The sequence below is a fragment of the Marmota marmota genome, unplaced genomic scaffold (genome assembly GCF_001458135.2).
Source record: "Marmota marmota marmota unplaced genomic scaffold, marMar, whole genome shotgun sequence".
NCBI classification, from domain to species: Eukaryota; Metazoa; Chordata; class Mammalia; order Rodentia; family Sciuridae; genus Marmota; species Marmota marmota.
Window position 1 is genome coordinate 17,012 of NW_026000222.1, and position 5,393 is coordinate 22,404.

The window sequence follows — 5,393 nt, forward strand, 5'->3', positions numbered from 1 at the left end:
TATACTTGCCAGGAAATAACTAACTACAAGTCAGATAAAAAGAAGTACAGGGCACTGTGACCATGAACAAAGTTATTCTGATTCTGAGAATGTTTATCCATGCTTGAAAAGATTAAGCTGCCGAGAGGATGTGTTTCTTTTTTGCTGTATAAGAGAAGAAGGGAAAAAATAAACAGGTGCTCATTTCTACTGGATGTGTGTGTGTGTGTGTGTGTGTGTGTGTGTGTGTGTCTTTCTTTAGCATCTCTGCTGTAACATGAACTACAGATTGTCAGTGGGATCTGACAGGTGGCATCCTTGGGTGGGCAGCATAGAGTCCCCTTACTGGAAAAGGTAAGTGAAGGGGAGAGGTACCATGGGATTAAAAATCCCAAGAAGTCAAATGCAACAGGCAATTATAGCTTTGCTTAAGCAAAAAGAAACTGCAATTAATTAAAGGACAGCTTCTGCTTTTATGCATGCTATTGAAACTGCATCTTCTTGGTTTTTGCACTCAGGAAATTTAATGGTTTCTGACTGGGAACATGTAAAAGAAGATTTAAGGGAAAAGGGTCCGGACAGTTTACCTGTAGCTACTTTTTCCTTTGTGGAATTTGGTGAATGATGCACTTTTATCTCGAGATGTAAAAGTGCGTGAATTTTTACTATTGCTCTCTCATATAGTTTAAGGTCTGGTAAAGTGATGCCACCTGCTTCACTCTTCCTGCTAAGGATTGCTTTAGCTATTCTGGGCCTCTTAATTTTCCAGGTAAATTTCATAATTGCTTTTTCTATTTCTATGAGGAATATCATTGGAATTTGGATCAGAATTGCATTAAATTCGTACAGTGCTTTTGGAAGTGTGGTCATTTTTGATAATATTAATTCTGCCTATTCAAGAACAAGGTAGATCTTTCCATCTTCTAAGGTCTTCTTTGATTTCTTTCTTTAGGGTTCTGTAATTTTCATTATATAGATCTTTCACCTCTGCCATTAAGTTGATTCACAAGTATTTTATTTATTTATTTATTTTGAAGCTATTGAGAATGGGGTAGTTTTTCTCATTTCCCTTTTTGAGGATTTGTCACTGATATACAGAAATGCCTTTGATTTATGGGTGTTGATTTTATTTCCTGCTACTTTGTGAATTCATTTACTAGTCCCAGACGTGTCTGGTGGAACTTTTAGAGTCTTCCAGGTATAGAATCATATCATCAGCAAATAGTGCCAATTTGAGTTCTTCTTTTTCTATATGTATCCTTTTAATTTCTTTCATCTGTCTAATTGCTCTGGCCAGCGTTTTAAGATCTATGTTAAATTGAAGTGGTGAAAGAGGACATCCTTGTCTTGTTCCAGTTTTTAGAAGGAATGCTTTCAATTTTTTTCCATTTAGAATGATGTTGGCCTGGGGCTTAGCATAGATAGCCTTTACGATGTTGAGATATGTTCCTGTTATTCCTAGCTTTTCTAGTGTTTTGAACATAAAGGGGTGTTGTATGTTGTCAAATGTTTTTTCTTCATCTATTGAGATGATTATATAATTCTTATCTTTAAGTCATTGATGTGATAAATTACATTTATTGATTTCTGCATATTGAACCAACCTTGAATCCCTGGGATGAAACCCACTTGATTGTGCTGCATGATCTTTCTGATATGTTTTTGTATTCAATTTGCCAGAATTTTATTGAGAATTTTTGCTTCTATTCATTAGAAATATTGGTCTGAAGTTTTCTTTTTTTGATCTGTCTTTGTCTGGTTTTGAAATCAGAGTGATATTGGCCTCAATTAATGAGTTTGGAAGTGCTGCCTCTTTTTTTTTTTTTTTCATTTCTTGAAATAATTTGGAGAGTATTGGTGTTAGTTCTTCTTTAAAGATCTAGTAGAAGTTGGTTGTGTTTCTGTCCCATCCTGGGCTTTTCTTGGTTGGTAGACTTTTGATGGCATCTGCTATTACATAACTTGAAATTGATCTGTTTAATTTGTGTATATCATTCTGATTCAATTTGGGCAAATTATATGACTCTAGAAATTTGTCAATGCCTTCAATATTTTCTATTTTATTGGAGTACAGGTTTTCTAATTAATTTCGAGTTATCATCTATATTTCTGTAGTGTCTGTTGTGATATTTTCTTTTTCATCCCATATGTTAGTGATTTGAGTTTTCTTTCTCCTTCTCCTTGGCAGCATGGCTAAGGATCTGTCAATTTTACTTATTTTTTTTTTTTTACAAAGAACCAACTTTTTGCTCTGTAAATTTTTTCAATTGTTTCTTTTGTTTTGATTTCATTGATTTCAGCTCTGATTTTAATTATTTTCTGTCTTCTGCTGCTTTTGGTTTTGATTTGTTCTTCTCTTTCTAGGACTTTAAGATGTAGTGTTAAGTCATTTATTTGTTGACTCTTTCATCTTTTAAGGAATGAACTCCATGCAATGAATTTTCCTCTTAGACCTGCTTTCATAGTGTCCCAGAGATTTCAGTAGGTTTTATCTGTGTTCTTTTTTATCTTTTCCTTGATGTCATCTCTAACCCATTGTTCATTCAGTAGCATATTATTTAGTCTCCAGGAATTGGAGTGGATTTTATTTCTTCTTTTATCATTGGTTTCTAATTTCATTCCAGTATGGTCTGATAGGATGCAAGATAGTATCTCTACTTTTATATATTTGCTAAGAGTTGCTTTGTGGCATAGTATATGGTCTATTTTAGAGAAGGATCCATGTGCTGCTGAGAAGAAAGTATATTCTCTTGTTGAAGATTCAAATATTCTATATATGTCAGTTAAGTCTAAGTTATTGATTGTATTACTGAGTTCTATAGTTTCTTTGTTCAGCTTTTGTTTGGAAGATCTATCTAGTGATGAAAGAAGTGTGTTAAAGTCACCCAAATTATTGTGTTATTGTCTATGACTCTTGAACTTGAGAAGGGTTTGTTTGATGAACATAGCTGTTTCATTGTTTGGGGCACATAAATTTATAATTGGCAAGTATTGTTGGTGTATGATTACCTTGAGCAGTATGTAGTGTCCATTTTTATGCTTTCTGATTGACTGTAGTTTGAAGTCTACTTTATTTGATATGAGGATGGAAACCCCTGCTTGCTTCCACAGACCATGTGAGTGGTATGATTTTTTCACAACCTTTCACCTTCAGTCTGTGTGTCTTTTTTCTATGGGATGAGTCTCTTGGAGGCAGCATATTGGTTCTTTTTTCTTTTCTTTTCTTTTTTTGTGGTTGTTTTTGATCCAATCTGCTAGTCTATGTCTTTTGATAGGTGAGTTTAGGCCATTAATATTCAGGGTTATTATTGAGACATAATTTGTATTCCCAGCCTTTTTTATTTATTTTTGGTATTTAACTTAATGACTTGGTTTTTAACTTAATTTAATGTAATGACTTTGTTTGTCTTCTGGTTAAACTTTCCTTTAGTGTAATACCTCCGTCTGCAGATTTTTATCATTGTTTTTCATTTTCTCATTTTGGAATACTTTGCTGAGGATGTTCTATAGTGCAGGCTTTCTAGTTGTAAATTCTTTTAACTTTTGTTTACCATGGAAAGTTTTTATTTCATCATCAAATCTAAAACTTAGTTCTGCTGGATATAAGATTCTCGGTTGGCATTCATTTTCTTTCAGAGCTTGGTGTATGTTATTCCATGATCTCCTGGATTTGAGGGTCTGGGTTAAAAAATCTCCTGAGATATGAATTAGTCTCCCCCTATATGTGATCTGATTCCTCTCTCTTGTGGCTTTTAAGATTCTATCCTTATTCTGTATGCTAGGCATTTTCATTATAATGTGACTTGGTGTAGATCTGTTGTAATTTTGAACATTTGGTGTCCTGTAAGTCTCTTGTATTTGGTTTTCCAATTTGTTCTTCATGCTTGGAAAATTTTCTGATATTATCTCTTTGAAGAGATTGTGCATTTCTTTGGTATAAAACTCTGTGCTTCTCTATCACAATAACTCTTAGATTTTATCTTTTGATTCTGTCCCATAATTCTTGGGTGTTCTGTTCATGGTTTCTAACCTTCTTCACTGTGTGATCAACTGTATTTTCCAGTTTATAAACTTTGTCTTCATTATCTGACGTTCTTTCTTCCTAGCGATCTAGTCTGTTGGTTATGACTTCAATTGAGTTTTTTATTTGATTTATTGTATCCTTCATTTCTGTTTTTTTTTTTTCAGGGTCTCTCTCCCTCCCTTAAAGTAATCTTTTGCTACCTGTATTTGCTCTCTTATCTCATTGTTGGAGTGATCAATTTTTGCTTGTATTTGCTTATTTAGGTCATTCTTTAATTCACAGGTCATTTTAATTATGAACCTTCTTTTAAACCACGATGCAAAGAAAAGACCACCGACTCCAATTGAAATCAAATTAAACTAAGCTTGTAATTCTGACTGGCTAGGCTGTCTCTCCCAAAACCCGTGGGAACAGAAGACAGAACCACAGCTCTCTAGGAGCACAGATTTATGGTACAGAAATTTACCAAAAAGAGGGATGTCTTGAGAACTTACAGATAATAGAATTTTGACAAGTATAGCACAAATACTGGTTAATGGTCTGAGTGGCTCAGCACTTAGGGAGTAAATTTAGATCCCAACATCAGTATTTATGAGGTGCCATTACAGCTTCAGAGAGGGTTGTTATCTGGCCAGAGAAAGCCAGAATTTATGAGATACCACTGAGGTTTTGGAGAGAGTTTTTATCTGGTCAGGGAAAGCAAGGCATGGGTGAGTTCAAGGCATGGGCAGGCATTCCAAGCAAGTTTAAAACATCAATATGGCCAGGCTAAATAGAAATCCTAATACTTCACAGAAAACAGAAATGAATCCTTTATAACTTGTGACAAGATGTCTCCTGATCTTAAGAGGGAATTAGGATGGGTTTATCACCTTCTAACTCCTTCTCTGACAATGTCATTGACTTCACTGTCCATAGGTTCTGTTATTATAGTGTCCTGGTTTGTCAGGGGCATTTTCCTCCTTTTTTTAATGTTGTCTATGTGGATCTGAGATATTACAATTTCTTTCCTATATTCTTGTAGTACTCGTACAGACTGTCTGTATCTCACCTTGATGTTGGGCTTCTAGACCCTGCTAGTTTCCCTCAGTGGATGCTACTGCATCCTGGATCTGGGACCAGCATAAGTTGGAGTGGGTAGATCTTGACCACTGGGGTTGATTGACCTCCCATGGTAGTCTGCTGGTCAGAGGGGTGGTCTTGTGCCAAAGGCTAGGCTCTGGCAGTCTCTGCCCTACTGAGGATGGGTGGACCAGGCATGCTGTGTGCCTGGGCCTTGCAGAGGCCAGTGTGGGTGGATCTCGGCCACTGGGCTTGACCTCCTGTTGTAGTCTGCTGGTTGAAAGGGGTGGTCTTTGATGCCTTGATCCTTAAAAAGGGAAAATCTTAG